We start from the raw sequence: 17,291 nt of genomic DNA on the forward strand, positions 1-17,291 counted from the left end.
GCCAAAAGAAACCAGAGATCAGGTTCAGGAAAAATATGACTTTTCAAGGTTTATTTCCTTTGATAGAACAGAGTTAAATGCATTTGCTTAAAATTCCTTAAATGTTAACCCATTAAAAATAAATAAAATAAGCCTCCCAGTAAACTGCACACAATTTTGCATTAATCTGTCTACAACTGGAACAAAATTGCTCCTAAATGCCACAAATGAAGATGTCTATGATACCCCTGAATAACAAGACTATCTTTGAGGCTGATGTCAATTTTCAGAATATCACCAAGTATCTGAATGAGGGATAGATAGATAGATAGATAGATAGATACTTTATTCATCCCCATGGGGAAATTCAACATTTTTTTCCAATGTCCCATACACTTGTTGTAGCAAAAACTCATTACATACAATACTTAACTCAGTAATAATATGATATGCATCTAAATCACTAACTCAAAAAGCATTAATAATAGCTTTAAAAAAAGTTCTTAAGTCCTGGCAGTTGAATTGTAAAGCCTAATGGCATTGGGGAGTATTGACCTCTTCATCCTGTCTGAGGAGCATTGCATCGACAGTAACCTGTCACTGAAACTGCTTCTCTGTCTCTGGATGGTGCTATGTAGAGGATGTTCAGGGTTTTCCATAATTGACCGTAGCCTACTCAGCGCCCTTCGCTCAGCTACCGATGTTAAACTCTCCAGTACTTTGCCCACGACAGAGCCCGTCAGTTACTGTCAGTAACAAACATAGTACACAGTTTACACATGCTAACAACCTTGCCTGTTAATGTGGCTTTAAATACGTTAGTGAAGAGATAGCAGTGCTGGTTAAAATCAGAGGAGACATTGTCAACACAAGAGATTCTCCAAATGCTGGAAGTCCAGAGCAACACACAAAGTGCTGGAGGAACACAGCAGGTCTGGCAGAATCTATGGAAATGAATAAAAAGTTGACGTTTAAGGCTGAGACACTTCATCAGCACTGGAAAGGAAGGGAGAAGATGCCAGAATAAGAATGTGGGGGGAGAGGAAGGAAGGCAAATTAAAAGATGATAGGTGAGGCCAGGTGGGTGGGGAAGGGGGAATGAAGTAAGAAGCAATGTGGTGATAGGTGAGGAAAAGAGTTAAGAGGCCAGAGTGGAGAATTGAAGAAGAGGGAAGGGGAAGGGGGAAATTTACTGGAAGTTAGAGAAATCGATGGCCATGCCATCAAGTTGGAGGCTACCTAGATGGAATATGAGGTGTTTATTTATTCATTTAGCAATTCAGTGAGGAGTAGACCCTTCCAATCCTTCAAGCCATACAGTCCCAGCAACCCCATCAAACACAATTAACCCTAACTTAATCACAGGATACTTACCTCTTCTCTTCTCCTGCTTATCACCTTCCCCTCATGCCACTTATCTTCCTCTTTTTCCCATAATGCACTCTCCCCTCCAATCAGATTCCTTTTTCTTCCTTTATCTTTTCTACCTATCACCTCAGTGCTTCTTACTTCATTTTCCCCTCTCCACCACCCCCCACCCACCAGGCTTCACCTATCATCTTCTAGCTTGTCTTCCTTCCCCTCCCCTCCACTTCTTATTCAGACATCCTACCCCTTCTTTTCTTGACATAATGAAGGGCCTCAGCCCTAAAGATCAACTGTTTATTCTTTTCCATAGATTCTGCCTTGCCTGATGAGCTTTTGTGTGTGATGAAATTACAAAGTACTTTAATGCTGGTAACAAACAAGAGAAAATCTGCAGATGCTTGAAATCCGAGCAACACACACAAAACACTGGAGAAACTCAGCAGGCCAGGCAGTATGTATGGAAAAAAAATACAGTCGATGTTTTGGGTCAAAACCCTTCAGCAGGACCGGAGAAAAAAATGCTCAGGAGTAGATTTAGATTGGGAGAGGGAAGGGGAAGGGGAAAGAAAATAAACAGCTGATAGGTGAAATTTGGAGGGGAAGGGTCGAAGTAAAGAGCTGGGAAGTTGATTGGTGAAAAAGATGGAAGAGACCTCCCCTTCACCATTTTCCATCCCCTTGTCTACTTTACCTCCTTGCCCACCTATCGCCCTCCCCCACTTTTTCTTTCTTCCACGGCTTTGTGTCTCTTTCACTGATCAACTTCCTAGCTCTTTACGTCATCCCTCCCCCTCCATGTTTCACCTGTCACCTGGTACTTCTCTTTCCCTTCCTCCACCTTCTTTCTCCAGTTCTGCCAAAAGGTTTCGGCCCAAAATGTCCACTGTACTATTCTCCATAGATGCTGCCTGGCCTGCTGAGTTCCTCCAGCATTTTATTCGTTTATGCAGGTAAAGTGTTCAAGGTGCTTCGAAGTAGTAAAACTAGACAATAATTGTCACAGCCACATAACAAGAAATTTGATAAGGTGATCATAAACTATGAAAGTTAATGAAGAGGGTTCAGGGAAAATTTGAAAAAGGGGAAATTGAGAAATTAGATTGGATCTATTTTTAGTGCATTTAGTGCTATAACATATCATGTTTAACAACTAGAAAATCTAAGTCAAAATGCAATTTGAAAGATGCTAGAGAGGTTTATACCCAGAAACATATGGTCACATTAGATCTGTATGTTCCCCATAGTCATATAACAGGCAGAGTGGCTTTACTTCTGTGACATGCTCTTTCTCATTTTAGCAGATTTTATACCGCACTCTCTCTAGTTGAGATCCTTATTTATAGATGAAGGAAACTTCCCTGAAATTATTTGACAAAATCTATCCTATCTGGTCCTTTTACAGTATGTGAGTCCCTGTCAACATGTCAGAAATTAAATTCAACTACTATCACAACCTTATTTCTCTTGCACTTATCTGCGAACTCTCTACAAATCTGCTCCTCTAAATCCCACTGATTATTGGGTAGTCTTTAATATAATCCCATTAACATGATCATCCCTTTCTTGTTCCTCAGTTCCACCATATAGCCTCAGTAAACAAGCCCTCAAGTTTGTCCTGTCTGAACATGCCGTGACATTTTCCTCAATCAGTAATGCCTCCCTACCACATTAATACCTTTCCTCTATCACGTCTAAAACAATAGAATCCCTGAACATCAATCTGCCAGTCCTGCCACACCATCTCCTACAACAAAGTCTCACTAATGGCTACAATGTCATAATTCCACATACTGATCCATGCTCTAAACTCAGCCTTTCCTACAGTACCTCTTTTACATTGAAATAGATGCAATTCAGAACATTATTCCCAGCATGTTCACCTTTTTGATTCCTGTCTTTCTATGTAAGCTAAACATCATCTTTCCCCACAACCACTCTAAAACCTGCTGTGGCACTTCGGTTCCCTTCCCCCTGCAACTTTAGTTTAACACCAACCCATCCCCCCCCCCCACCCCTGATCAACATCTTGCAAAGGGATTAGTTCCCCTCAGGGTAGCAATCCTGAGATCACAGCACTGGAATTCCTGCCCTTTAACTTAGTTCCTAACTCCTTGACATTAGAGTCACTCTTCCTGCCTATGTCATCATCTCTTCTCTCCTTAAGAATGCTGTGGGGTTATCTCTGAGATGTTCTTGACTCTGGCACCCCTGGGAGGCAACTTACCACTTGGTAATCTTGAATTTTGGAACAAATGATCCAGAGCTCAACCAGCTCCAACTCCAGTTCCCTAATGCGGTCTGCAAGGGACTGCAGCTGGATGCACTTCTTGCAGACATAGTTGCCAGGGACATTGGAGGTTTGCCTGCCTTCCCACATTCCTCCAGAGGGGATTCTACTACCCTGCTTGGCTTTCCCACTAATCTAACCGCTCAATAAAAAAGAAAGATAGAAACTTACCGGAACCTTACCTTAGTCTTTGCCTCTTCTCACTGAAACCTCTTGAGCCAAAGCCTCAAGTCTTCCACTTTAACACTGGCCCACTATCAAAGAAATAAAGAGAACAGGAAGTAAAAACAGCATTCAGAAATGACTTTGTTTGCATAGGCTGACCTAAGTAATGAAGATGGTATTTTCATTGTCTCTCTTTTTGCACTACTTATTTCATTTATTATTTTATACATACTTTCTACCAATTGCCTAGGCACAGCATTAGCATTGACTTCTGGCACGAGAAGAGAGTCTACAGTGGATGCGATCTCATTGCCTGACCATGCGGCCTTAGATCACCTGGGCAATACAAATATCCATGTCAGGATGCTGGTTTATTGACAATAGCTCTGCATTTAACACCATCATTCCTACAGTCCTAATCAAAAAGCTTCATAACCTGGGCCTCTGTACCTTCCTCTGCAACTGGATCCTCAACTTCCTAACCAGAAGACCAAAGTTTGTGTGGATTGGTAAAAACATTTCCACCTCGCTGACAATTAATACTGGCACACCTCAGGAATTTCTGCATAGCCCACTGCTCTACTCACTCTATATCCATGACTGTGTGGCTAGGCACAGCTCAAATGCCATCTATAAATTTGCGGATGATATAACCATTGTTTGCAGAATCTCAGATAGTGATGACAATGTGCACAGGAGGGAAGTATACCAACTAGTTGAGTGGTGTCACAGTAACAAGCTTGTAATTGCCATCAGTACAACCAAAGAGCTGGTTGAGGAAATCAGAAAGAATAAGTTAAGGGAACACATACCAATCCTCACAGAGGGATCAGAAGTGGAGAGAGTGAGCAGTTTCATGTTCCTGGGTGTCAATATCTCTGAGGATCTAACCTGGTCCCAACATATTGATGCAACTATAAAGAAAGCAAGACAGCGACTATATTTCATTAGGAGTTTGAGGAGATTTGGCATGTCACCTAAAACACTCGAAAACTTCTACAGATGTACTGTGGGGAGCATTCTGACTGGTTGCGTCACTGTTTGGTATGGTGGGGGAACTACTGCACAGTTCTGAAGTAAGCTGCAGAGAGTTGTTAAATTAGTCAGCTCCATCATGGCCACCAGTCTCTATAGCATCCAAGACATCTTCAAGAAGCGATGTCTCAAAAAGGCAGCGTCCATCAATAAGGAACCCCCCTGCTCAGGACATGCCCTCTTCTCATTGCTACTGTCAGAAAGGAGGTACAGAAGCTTGAAAACACCCACTCACTGATTCATGAACAGCTTCTTCCCCTCTGCCATACGATTTCCAAATGGACACTGAACCCATAAACACTGCCTCACTGTTCTTTATTTCTGTTTTTGCACTGCTTATTTAATTTAACTTTAATGTATGTATACTTATTGTAGCTTATAGTTAAAAAATATATACTATCATGTATTGCATTGTGCTGCTACCACAAAGTCAACATATTTTGCAACATATGCCAGCGATACTAAACCTGACTTTGATTCTGATGTTTTGGAAGCCATTGCTATCAAATGAAGATTTTACACGAACATTCAAATGTTATTTATCTTACATGTCAATGAGTGAAATTTCATTTGTTTCTCTGTAAAACTGCACACTAATTTGACCTGTGCTATTCAGTTCAGAAAGGCACTGAACGCAGCATCGACACAGATCAATCAACACAATCAAAATATCAAGCAACATCCAAAAGCTCCCTCTTGTTTGCCCCTCACCTTGAAGCTCTCTATAATCCTTAATGGAAATTTGTAAGCCTTCTATCACTTAATTGAATGAAACATCTGTAAACTTGCCATGTCAGAAGGTCCAGTGAAGTTGCATTAACATTCAAGCATATTTCTACAGACAAGATTGCTTTCTTACCATCTTAAATAGCTTTCTTTACAGGCCTGCCTTTGTTCTGTTCAACATTTTCAACAGAAATACTTTGAAGTGAAGAGCACCTCTATCATGCTGTTCTGACGGACTTGCATGATTTATCAGAGATGCTAGGACTCCTGTCTCACCAAACATGGAGGTGAAATGCATTGCTCTTTTAACAGCAATGATGCCTATATTCAATGGTCAGCATGCACTAATCTATTTCTTCTACCCTTATTTGTGAACTGCAGATTTGAATTTCATTCCATCCTCATCACCAATGTTCTTTAAGTATTTTCAAGTGGATAGTGCACAGTAAAACACAGGAAATGTGTAGCTCTTGGAAAGATGTGTCTGATGTATTCAAAGTTCTTTTTAAATTTTGCTCAGTTGCACATTGCCGATATGATCAAACTGATCAAGTTTGTGGTACTACACATATTTATCTATCCTACATAAATGAGATCATTATTGCAATTTACATTTCAATAAGTGAGACGGACTCTATCTTTTTTCTCTCTGAAAGCACAGCATGTATTCAACCAGCTTTCGATGAACTACAACTTTTTTAAGCAAGAGTGAATATTTTAAGAACCACGACAGTATATTTTTATATTACCGTAATTCTACTGTGATGTACCACTGTTCCTGTTCTTTGTGATGAAGACTGATGGGAATGTGGTAGTTAAAGGGACGGGAAGGATGGGGAGAATTAGACTCCGTAGTTTAACTCTTCTTCTGATGATTGACTATGTGATGGCATATGTCAAGGTCTAGCATCAATTTACTGTTTCACTGCAGGTGTATTAATATGCTGCATGGTAAGATCTGAAAAAAATGCTGATATGAAAGATTAAACCAAAGCTCAAAGTTCAAAGTAAATTTATTATCAAAGTATGTATACAGAATATCACTAAATTCTATCCTGAGATTTATTTTCTTGCAGGCATCACAGTAGATCAAAGAAATACAATAGATTAAATGAAAAACTACACACGAATCAATAATAAAGTCATGGAGACATCACAGATTACATTGAAAAAGATGTTCTTGCTATTGTTGGTGTAGTGTAGTGACTTAGATACCAAAAACTCTGCTCACTCGTGAGTGAGACTGATAAGTTACTCTTGCAGTTTTCAGAAATTCACTAACATTAAAGAGAAGCACAGTTTCTGGAAAGGAACATCTTACAAAATGGTACATTAGAACATTTCAATGAGAACCTCCTGAAATTGTTCGCCGAAACATTTCAAAGAGATTTACAAATTGCGACAATGGGGACTTGTGAGCAGTAGGAAAACAATGGTTAACAGTGTCACCATATCTTTTGCAAATGAGAAGCCAAAGATGTTCCTTTGGAAATAGGATAATCAACTACACACATTTAATTCTCATCATCTTCTTGCTATATGTGGAATTTAATCACATGTTTAAGATGAAGAAATTTATAACGCAAATTCAATTTCTCATTTCTTACATTCAATTGACTGATAATAAAATAATGCAAATACAGTGTGTCCTGCTTAGGACTATTTTATATGGTGAAATCTCTTTTTTTTCAGCACATAGCTAATCAGTCCGATTCAGTGACAATAAAGTTCAGTACTAACAATGGGTCAGTGCCAAGAATGCTGCTGGAATGACATCAAGAAAGGCTGAGGGAGTGCTGGGACTCATGTTGTTATAGTGCTCAGGGAGTACCCAAGTTAACATTGAGATAGCACTGAGGGTGTGCTCAGGCCAAGGTTGGGGCAACATTGAGGGAATGGCCATTGCAATACCAGGGCAGTGCTGGAAGCACCCAGGCTTAAAAAGGGAGTAGACAGACTGGCATCAATTTCCACTGTGAGACGATCCAAGCAGAAACCAGTGGAGAGCTGTGAGAGGGCCAATGCTGATAGCAGAGATGGGCTGAGGGAGTGTCCAGGCTGGCTTGACGATAGCACTGAAAGAATATCCAGGTTAACTTTGGGACAGGGCTGAAGGAATGCCCAAGCTGACATCAGTGGAGTACTAGGAGGGTGTCCAGGGTGACACTTGGTTACCACTGAAGGACTGTCAGTCTGGCAACATGTTAACTGACATATTTTCTCAGCTGGCACCTACCAAATTTGGCACTTACCAGTCAAAGAAGTTTTGTATAATGGAGAGAAACATAAAGTGGATGTTTAGAAATGCTTTTGATATCCTACAGTTTCTAAATGTAAAGAAAATGCAGACAAGATGCAGAAGACAACACGTTATTGGGTCGTTGTTTTGGATGCTTTGGTTAGAAACTAATGCACAAGGGTTGTCAAAGTAAACAGCCGGGGTGGAACCCTTCAGTTTCAAGAGAAACTAAAGAATGTGAAATGAGTTTCTCCAATTATAAAAATGCAGAGTTTGAGTTGAGACATGCAAGATGAGTTCCTTACAATAAGAGGTTCTGATTAAGAATGTTGAACTATTCCATTTTCACTTATCGTTCAGTAACTAGGGAGTTTGATTTAGAAATTTATCTTTGCCCATAATGCTAAAATGAACAATATGATTATACCCAACTTTGAAAATACAGCTCAACTGAAGTCAATTAAACCAAGTGGAATCAAAAAGAAAATACAACCAGTGTTATCAAGCACTGAGGATGAATTACTAGATGCTGAGTTGTTTTGATTATGACATAAAGAACAAAATGAACAGATTTATTTTCATCCAGATTCAAATATACCACATGAAAGCAGACTCATAATGTTTCTTTTTAAAATGCAATATTAAATATTTGATGAATTTTACAGGATCAAGGAAAGAAAGAAAGTACAGAGCCATTCTAGAGAACTCATTCATAAAGCACATCAAATTATCTACGTATTTTAATGTGTAAGATTGTACGTACTCTGATTTGACAAAAATAGTGCACAATATGGTGGAACACATCCCACCAAGTTGTTTGAGCTTTTAAAATACACATGGCAAAATCAAGCATAAAAATACTAATGCTTTTAAGATAAATAATTGTATTTTCAAAATTTTGTTTGCTGCTATTACACTGTCAGTGGAAAAGGAACAAAATGCACCAGAAAATGCTATTTCTGCCCTCTTAACACTTGAGTGCTTCATGGTCAATGAATAACTTTTGAATTATTGTTAGCAATGTTAAACTACCTGCATGTGCACGGTAACAACCCAGAAACAAAAGCGTGATAAATAAACAGGAGGCACAAATCACGGTAACCAGCGGCCTGGACAAAACTGAGCACTTGCTGCTCTTCAGATAAATGCACTCATCCAAATATGTTCACTTAATCAGATAGATAAGAACCTGGTTTTAAATCTCATTACAACATACTCTTCAACTCCCTGAATACTGCGTTGAAACACTAGCTCCAGAAAACTATTTTAGGGTCTTGGCCATTTGACCTACCATTCTATAATGCCTCATGTATTATTTGTTAATCTATCTTTGAAGGACCTTCACATATTTCACTACACTGAAAGTACTTTATAAATGTGTGACCCTCCGGATAGGCCAGCATGCATTTGTCTAAGGGAAGACAGCCTCTGGCCCAGCCAAACTTGAGAAATCTTGTTTGTGTGGATGCTCTGGGATGTGTTGCCCGGTTACAAATCGGTACCACAAATTATCAGACAGTAGACAATATGCGATTAAACGATTGAGCTTTATAATTCTTAATTTGACTATAGGGTTAGTAAAGAAAACAAAAAGAAAAATGGCCCATTTTAATGAAACAGACGAATGTGCATGTTGGAACTCACAACTTTCCATCCATTCATTCCCATCGGTCTCCTCCGAGTGCCATCGACTCCTGGACTCTCACTCCAAGTTCACTCCATCCTGTGGTCTACCAACTCTCTCCACTTGTGTCTTCTCTCTTCATCTCTCACCGACAAAAGACAGTGAAATCCCTTCTCTTGGGCACATAAGAAAGAAAAACACCTTCCATCATTGGCCAGCGCACATTCCAAAGCCCCCGTTATCTCTAGTCATAACCCAAACACTGCAGCTACAGTAAACCATTACATTAGCAGTGAACCCTTTCTCAGGGCATTCCAAATGCAAGTTGTTGTATGTCAGATGACTAATTGTACTCCTCTCCTATCAAGAAGAAAGGATAATTCTGGTTGACCATGATACTGAATGACATACGAAGTATGTGGGATGATGAAGTCCTTGTGTTTGCTTCTGACTGAGACCCAATTCTAGGATCTTGCTCAATGCTGTGGTAGGGTGGTACAAGTGGCTTCATTATGGGAACCAAAGTCTGGAGTCCCATCTCTGATCAGAGCCTCATGATCACTCCTGGGAACTGAATTTTGTGAGACTAGACTCACAGAATCTAGTTCTGCCTGATATATATTTCAAAATTTCCCTCACAATTTAAAAAAAATCAAACATAGTTTCAGGTCAGGCTGTAGAGCTTATTAAAAAAATCACAGGAAACTTCACTGAAAATCTGGTTTGATATGAGATTATTTGGAAACATTTGAGCCTTCAATGAAAGAACAAAGATTGAACACTGTCCTATATTTATATCCAGTCACGGTAAAACAGTACACACTCACTTATTCGGAGATCACAGGTTTAAATGATGTTATCTTTTCAGGTGATTGTGCTGAAGTGGAAACATTGCATTAGAATGGCATGAAGCCTAAACAGCTGATAAATGTTGGCACCCAGAACTAATCAGTGGGTGGAAGAGGATGGCTTCTGTGGGAAATCTATAAAGTGATGTAACACAATGCTTCTCCCGATATAATGCATGTAAAATATTCCGATTTCCCTTTGTTCCAGACAGCAGTTTTTCCTTCATGAATGCACCCCCTTTGTTGTACGCTTCTTATTTCTGTGCCACATAAATCAAGTGTTGATTCAGTCCTAAATAAATATTTCTGCTGCTGCCAGAGCATCAGACATTTAGACCACTCTTCAGTTCCGCAATTCTTTGTGATCACTTGTATTGAAAGATTATCAGCTCATATGAGATTTTGTCAGAGACAATATTTCACAATGCTAAGGTAATTCTTGGCAGCACTAATACCGGCTGAAATTGCTCCAAATGGTTTCTGTTCAATAAGCTCAGCAGCTTAAAGTGATAGCATTGTTTGTCACTGAAAATCTTTTGACCCATACAAATAATGTTACCTACAAAAATAACATCCTGATTAGAAGAAATCAATATCCCCATTTAATATTAATGCTGTGATATTATCAGATACTCTGCCACTGTTAAGAGTGTTGATTTTTCTTGGGATCATTTTCCAACAGTGCACAAGAAGAAACAACTCCACTAACACAAAGGAGATATCCTATCTGACTGTGGTCATAGAGAGCCTGTTGGCTCAGTTCCCCTATCTGAAGTCCCTCCCCACTGTGGTGAACTACATATACCTGTCTGGACATGCCCCCCCGCTGACTGCTCCTGTGGCTCCTCCCAAAGACCCCGGTATAAAGGCGATTGGAGCCACAGACCCTTCCTCAGTCTCCGGGATGTTGTGTGATGGTCACTTGCTGCTTGTGCTTTCTTCCAGCCAATAAAAGCCGACCTTAACCCACGTCTCAGAGTTATTGATGGTGCATCACCCACCCAACACCTTCTATGGATGCAGAGGACTGAACCTCTGTATCCTTCTGGACAGGACAGAGACTGAATGTGAAATTCCTAACCCATCCAACTGAGAAAGAGGCAATGAAATGGCAACTGAATTTACCTTTAGTTGTTATGTAGCTAACATTCAGACACATTTAAACTATTAAAGGACCCTGGTTAAAAAAAAACAGAAAGAGGTGCATAGCAGGTAAAGGCAGGCAGGAACAAATGAGGCACTTGAGTATAAGGAATGCAAGAGAACACTTAAGAAGAAAATCAGGAGAGCTAAAATAGTGGTCACCAACCTTTTTAAGCCCAAGATCTCCTACCTTGGTCTTAGTGAAAGGCAAGATCGACCCCAGATCGATTAGTTACACACATGCACACCGGGCAGAAAAGACCGGAAGTAAAACTCCGCAACCTGGAAGTAGAAATAATGTATGTACACTGGGGGTCACCACCCTTTATTTGCACCACGGACCGGTTTAATATTGACAATATTCTTGTGAACCGGCCGACGGGGGGGTGGGGGGGGTGTTGTTAAACACAACCAGAATACAGCGATACTCGAAGCAGGTTCCTTATGTCCAGTCTATTCCGCAATTTAGTTTTGGCGGTTCTCGGCACTTAGCTTCTGTCCCACTTGCTCATGCTTTTTCCATTAAAAAAACTCAACGGGTTTGTCTTTGAGAGCAGGTGCTTGGACTCAAAGTGCCGAAGCAGTTTTGAGGGCTTCATTGCCTCATTAGACAGCTTCCTGACCCGAACTGCAGCCTCCCGCCCGCCCGCCGCCAGACGCCTTGGCCAGGTGCGGCTGGTCCTGGGTGGGGTGAGAGGACAAGGTAAAGGCCAGAGATCCTCATGCCGGGGCCGCGGCGGTCGCAGTCCGGAGAGCGAGGAGGAGTGTGACAGGGTGTGCGCCAGCACCCCTTGTAGGATCTGTTGGCTGCAAAAGTTTGTTTCAGTAGATGGCAGTGCGGTAGCTGCTCTGCTACTTATGAAACCCTGAGCCCGAATTAAGTCGTCTGTGAATATTTTAGCACCGGATTCCCCACGAACATTCGGTGTGGTAAACAGGTTTAGAGGCGGCGCCCATCTGTCCGCGCTCCAGGCCAGTAGCAACGGCACTTCCTGCCGGCCGTGCAAGGCCAATCAGTGATCCCTGGCACGAGGGTATCATGGCGTTTAGGCAACTGATGACCTCGCGTGCGTTCAAGTTCTACAGTGGGTGTAACAGGGAATGAGGAAACGTGCAGCTGACTCACATCGTTTCCTCGCGGCCCAGTGTTTGGGGACCACTGAAGGAGGCTGGTGCAGAAATTGCAGGGGCCCTAGTGGAGAAATCTAAAACATCCTTAGCCATGGGTGAGGTGCTAGAGGATTGGAGGATAGCTAATTTGTTCCATTGTTTAAGATAGGCTCTAAAAATAAACCAGGAAATTATAGGATGGTGAGCCTGACATCAGTAGTGTGAAAGTTATTGGAAGGTATTCTAAAGGACTGGTTACATAAGTATTTGGGTAGACAGGGACTGATTAGGCATGGTCAACACAGCTTTGTGTGTGGTAGGTCGAGTGTTTGAAAAAGTTACCAGGAAAGTTGATGAAGGTAAGGCAGTGGATATTGTTTACATGGACTTAAGCAAGGCCTTTGACAAGATTGCACATAGAAGGTTGATCAAGAAGTTTAAGTTGCCTGGCATTCAAGATGAGGTAGTAGATTGGATGAAATATTGGCTTCAAAGAAGAAGTGGGAAGATAGTAGCTGGTTGCCTCTCTGACTGCAAACTTGTGACCAGTGGAATGCCACAAGGATTGGTACTATCCCTGTTGTTGTTTGTCATCTATATCGATGATCTGGATGATAATGTGGCAAACTGGATCAGCAAATTTGTGGAGGACACCAATATTGGGGAAGCAGTGGACAGAGAGAAAGACTATTGGAGCTTGTAGCTGGATCTGGAGCAATTGAAAAAATATGCTGAAAAATGGCAGATGGAATTTAATGCAGACAAGTGTGAGGTTTTGTACTTTTGGTGGACAAACCAGGATAGGTCTTATACGGTAAGCAGTAGAGCACTGAGGACTGAGGTAGAATAGAGGGATCTGGGAATACAGATCCATAATTAATTGAAGATGGTATCACAGATAGAAAGGATTGTAAAGAAAGCTCATTGGCCTTCATAAATCAATGTATTGAGTACAGAAGTTGGGATCTTGTGTTGAAATTGCATAAGACATTGGTGAGGCCTAAAATAAAATACTATGTACAGTTTTGGTCACCTCCCTAGAGGAAAGATGTACAAATGTGTAAATAAGACTGAAAAAGTGCAGAGGAAATTTACAAGGATGTTTCTGGGACATGGGGACCTGAGCCAAAGGGAAAAGTTGAACAGGTTAGAATGAGATTCCCAGACAGAACATTGCCTCCCATGTTCCAGGGTCTGGGATTTCTCAGATCGAGTCCTCAGCATCCTTGAGTGGGAGGGTGAACAGCCAGAGGTCATTGTCCATGTACTCTAGGTATTAATGACTTAGGTAGTCAGAGTGATTACGTTCTGCAAAAGGAGTTCAGTGCTAAGTTAAAAGACAGGACATCCAGGGTTGTGTTCTTGGGATTGTTACTCATGCCAATTTTCAAGAGCCTGATGGTTGAAGGGTAGTAACTATTCTTGAACCTGGTGGTGCAAGTCCTGAGGCTCTTGTACCTTCTACCTGATGGCAGCAGCAGGAAAAACGCATGGCCTGGGTGTTGAGGATCCTTGATGATGGATGCTGCTTTTCTACAGCAACATTTTATGTAGAAGTGCTCATTATTTGGGAGGGTTTTATGTGTGACATTCTGGGCCAAATCCATTACAAATCCATTACCATGCTCTTCTTGGGCACTGGTATGTTTGAAGCCTGCTTGAAGCAGGTGGGCACCACACACTTCTGGAGTGAGAGGTTGAATATATTTGTGAATAGACCAGCTAGTTGGTTGGCAGAGGTCTTCAGTACTTGGCCAGGTACACCATCCAGACCAGATGCTTTCCTTGGATTCATCGTCTTGAAGGCAACCCGCACGTCTTCTTCAGATACTGAGAACAAAGTGTCATCAGGAGACGTGGGGGTGAACGATGGTTCCTCCCTGTTCTGGTGGTCAAAGTGAACGTAGAAGGCTTTCAGCTCATCTGGAAACAAGGCTCTGCTGTCCCCTATGTCGCAAGATTTAACTTTGTAGGAGGTTATGGCATTCAAAGCCTGCCACAGCTGTTGAGCATCCCTCAATGATTCCAGTCTAGTCCAGAGTTTCCGTTCACCCAAGAGATGGCTTTCCGGAGATCATACCTGCACTTCTTGTAGCATTCTTGATCTCCTGCCTTGAATGCCTCTGATCTGGCTGTCGGCAGTTCTGAATTTCAGTGTTCATCCAAGGCTTCTGACTGGGGTAAACCTGAACAATTTTGTATGGATGTACTCATCTCCAGCAGTTTTAATAAAGTCTGGTGTAGTCTCTCAGATCCCCAGATGAGTTCTTGAACACAGCCCAGGGCAATCCTGTAACTGTTCCTCAGACTCCCATGACCATCTCTTAATTGTCCCGATCTCTGGAACCTTGCTCTTTAGACTCAGTGTGAATGCAGGTAGCAGGAATACAGCCAAGTGATCCAACTTGCCAAAATGCAGTCTCAGGTAGGAACGATAGGCATTCCTTATCGTAGTGTAGCAGTGGTCTAGTGTCTTGGAACCTCTGGTGGAACAAGTTACATGCTGGTGATGATTGGGCAGGGTTCTCTTCAAACAGGCCTGGGTAAGGTTGCTGAGTATAATTTGAATTGTGTTGGGGTGGGTCGTTTCTAGTTTACAGACTGCAATCCTGCAGTTTTGTGAGTGCTTGCTTATAATCGACCGCTGGTGGTCTATAACTGTGGTCAGGATCACAGATGAGAACTCCTGAGGACAACAGAATGTCTACATTAAATCATGAGTATTCTAAGTCAGGGAAACAAGAAGTCAACATAACCCCAACTAAAAAGCATACACTGGCATTGCTTTCCTTACCTGAACTGGAGGTTCAATTCATTCTGAAAATCGTAAAACCTGGTTGGATAGCTATGTCCGGCGTGTTCGCTCTTTACCAAGTCTCAATGCAATAAACAACTGAGCACTGCCTCTGATACAGCAGCCTTGCCCTGAGATCATCAATTTTATTTTCAAGTTACTGTACATTCATTAACGAGATGGTAGGCAGAGGAGGCCTCATCTCCCCACGCTTCAGCCCGGTATGAATCCCACCACTCCTGCCGCATTTTCGGCCTTGGGCTTGGCGTTGACCCTTAAGGGCACCATGTTTAACACTTTCGCAATTAACCAGATTGCAGTGAAAGTAGTTCAGAAGGAGTATATTTAAGAGGAAATCAGGTACAATTTCTTGCAGCCAGCAGAGAGTCGCTGATGTACGCTGGCACCACCTTGGATGACATAATAGCCATTAGTGAGACCGAGCTGCAGGAGGGGCAGCACTGGCAGCGCAGTATTCTGGAGTTCCATTGATTTAGATGCAACAGAGCAGGAGGGATTAAAGGAGAAGGTGTGGCGTTACTACAGGGAAAATGACACGGCAGTGCTTAGTCAGGACAGACTGGAGAACTTGTCTAGTGAGGCATTATGAGTGGAACTGAAAAATAAGAAATATATGACTATGTTAATGGGGTTATGTTACACGCTACCCAATTGTCTGAGGGATTTAGAAGAACAATTATGTAAAGAGATCTCAGACTATTTCAAGAAATGAAAGGTTGCTATAGTAGGTGATTTTAACTATACACATATTGATGGGACTCCCATACTGTAAAAGGACTAGATGGGACAGAGTTTGTCAAATGTGTTCAGAAAAGTTTCCTTAATCGATACATAGAAGTCCTGAAGAGGCAATCTGCTATTAGGGAATGAGACAGGGCAGGTGACAGAAATTTGTGTAGGGGAACACTTAGCATCTAGTGATCACAATGCCATTAGGTTCAAAATAGATTTGCAAAAAGATAGGTCTGGTCTGTGGGTTGAGATTCTAAACTGGAAAAAGTTAGTTTTTGATAGTATCAGAAAGGGCTTGTCAAAGCTGTACTTGGTAAGTGGGAGACCTTCAAAAGTGATGTAAGCAAGGCAGTGGATGTTATCTACATGGACTTTGGCAAAATGGATTTGACAAGGTCCCACATGGGAGGCTGGTCAAGAAGGTTCAGTTGCTCAGCATTCAAGATGAGGTAGTAAATTGGATTTGTGGGAGAAGCTGTAGTGTGGTGGTCAATGGTTACCTCTCTGACTGAAGGCCTGTGACTGGTGGAGTGCCACTAGTAGAGTGGACATGCTGGGTCTGTTGTTGCTTGTCATCTATATCAATGATCTGGATGATAATGTTGTGAACTGGGTTAGCAAATTTGTGGCTGACACCGAGATTGGGGGTGTAGTGGACAGTGAGGAAGGCTATCATAGTTTGCAGCTGGGTCTGGATCAGCTAGAAAGATGGGCAGAAAAATGGCAGATGGAATTTAATGCAGGCAAGTGTGAGCTGTTGCACTTTGGTAGGACCAACCAGGGTAGATCTTACACAGTGAACGGGAGTGTGGTAGAATGAAGAGATCTGGGAATACAGGTCCATAATTCATTGAAAGTGGTGTCACAGGTAGTTATGATCATAAAGAAAGATTTTGGCACATTGAATCTTTATAAATCAAAGTACTGAGTTCAGGAGATGGGATGTTATGTTGAAGTTGTATAAGACATTGGTGAGGCCTTTTTTGGTGCATTGCATTTTGGTCACCTACCTACAGGAAAGATGTAAAGAAGGTTGAAAGAGTACAGAGAAAATTTACTAGGATGTTGCTAGGACTTGAGGACCTGAGTTATCAGGAAAGATTGAATAGGTTCGAGCCTTGTAACTAGGAACATAGAAAATTGAGGGAGATTTGATAGAAGTATACAAAATTACGAGGGGTACAGATAGTATTGTTATGATACCAGCCCACTCCTTTGTG

General features: G+C 41.6%; 1 long non-coding RNA gene across 1 annotated transcript in view; it reads right to left on the minus strand.

Annotated features, from left to right (window-relative positions):
• Positions 1 to 17,291, minus strand: part of LOC140723421 (uncharacterized) — a 64,587-nt gene that overhangs the window by 10,062 nt on the left and 37,234 nt on the right. Inside the window, exon 2 of the long non-coding RNA XR_012097894.1 lies at positions 3,817 to 3,888. This is a non-coding gene — a long non-coding RNA (uncharacterized lncRNA). The remainder of the gene's footprint in view (positions 1 to 3,816; positions 3,889 to 17,291) is intronic.

Source organism: Hemitrygon akajei, chromosome 3, assembly GCF_048418815.1.
Source record: "Hemitrygon akajei chromosome 3, sHemAka1.3, whole genome shotgun sequence".
NCBI classification, from domain to species: Eukaryota; Metazoa; Chordata; class Chondrichthyes; order Myliobatiformes; family Dasyatidae; genus Hemitrygon; species Hemitrygon akajei.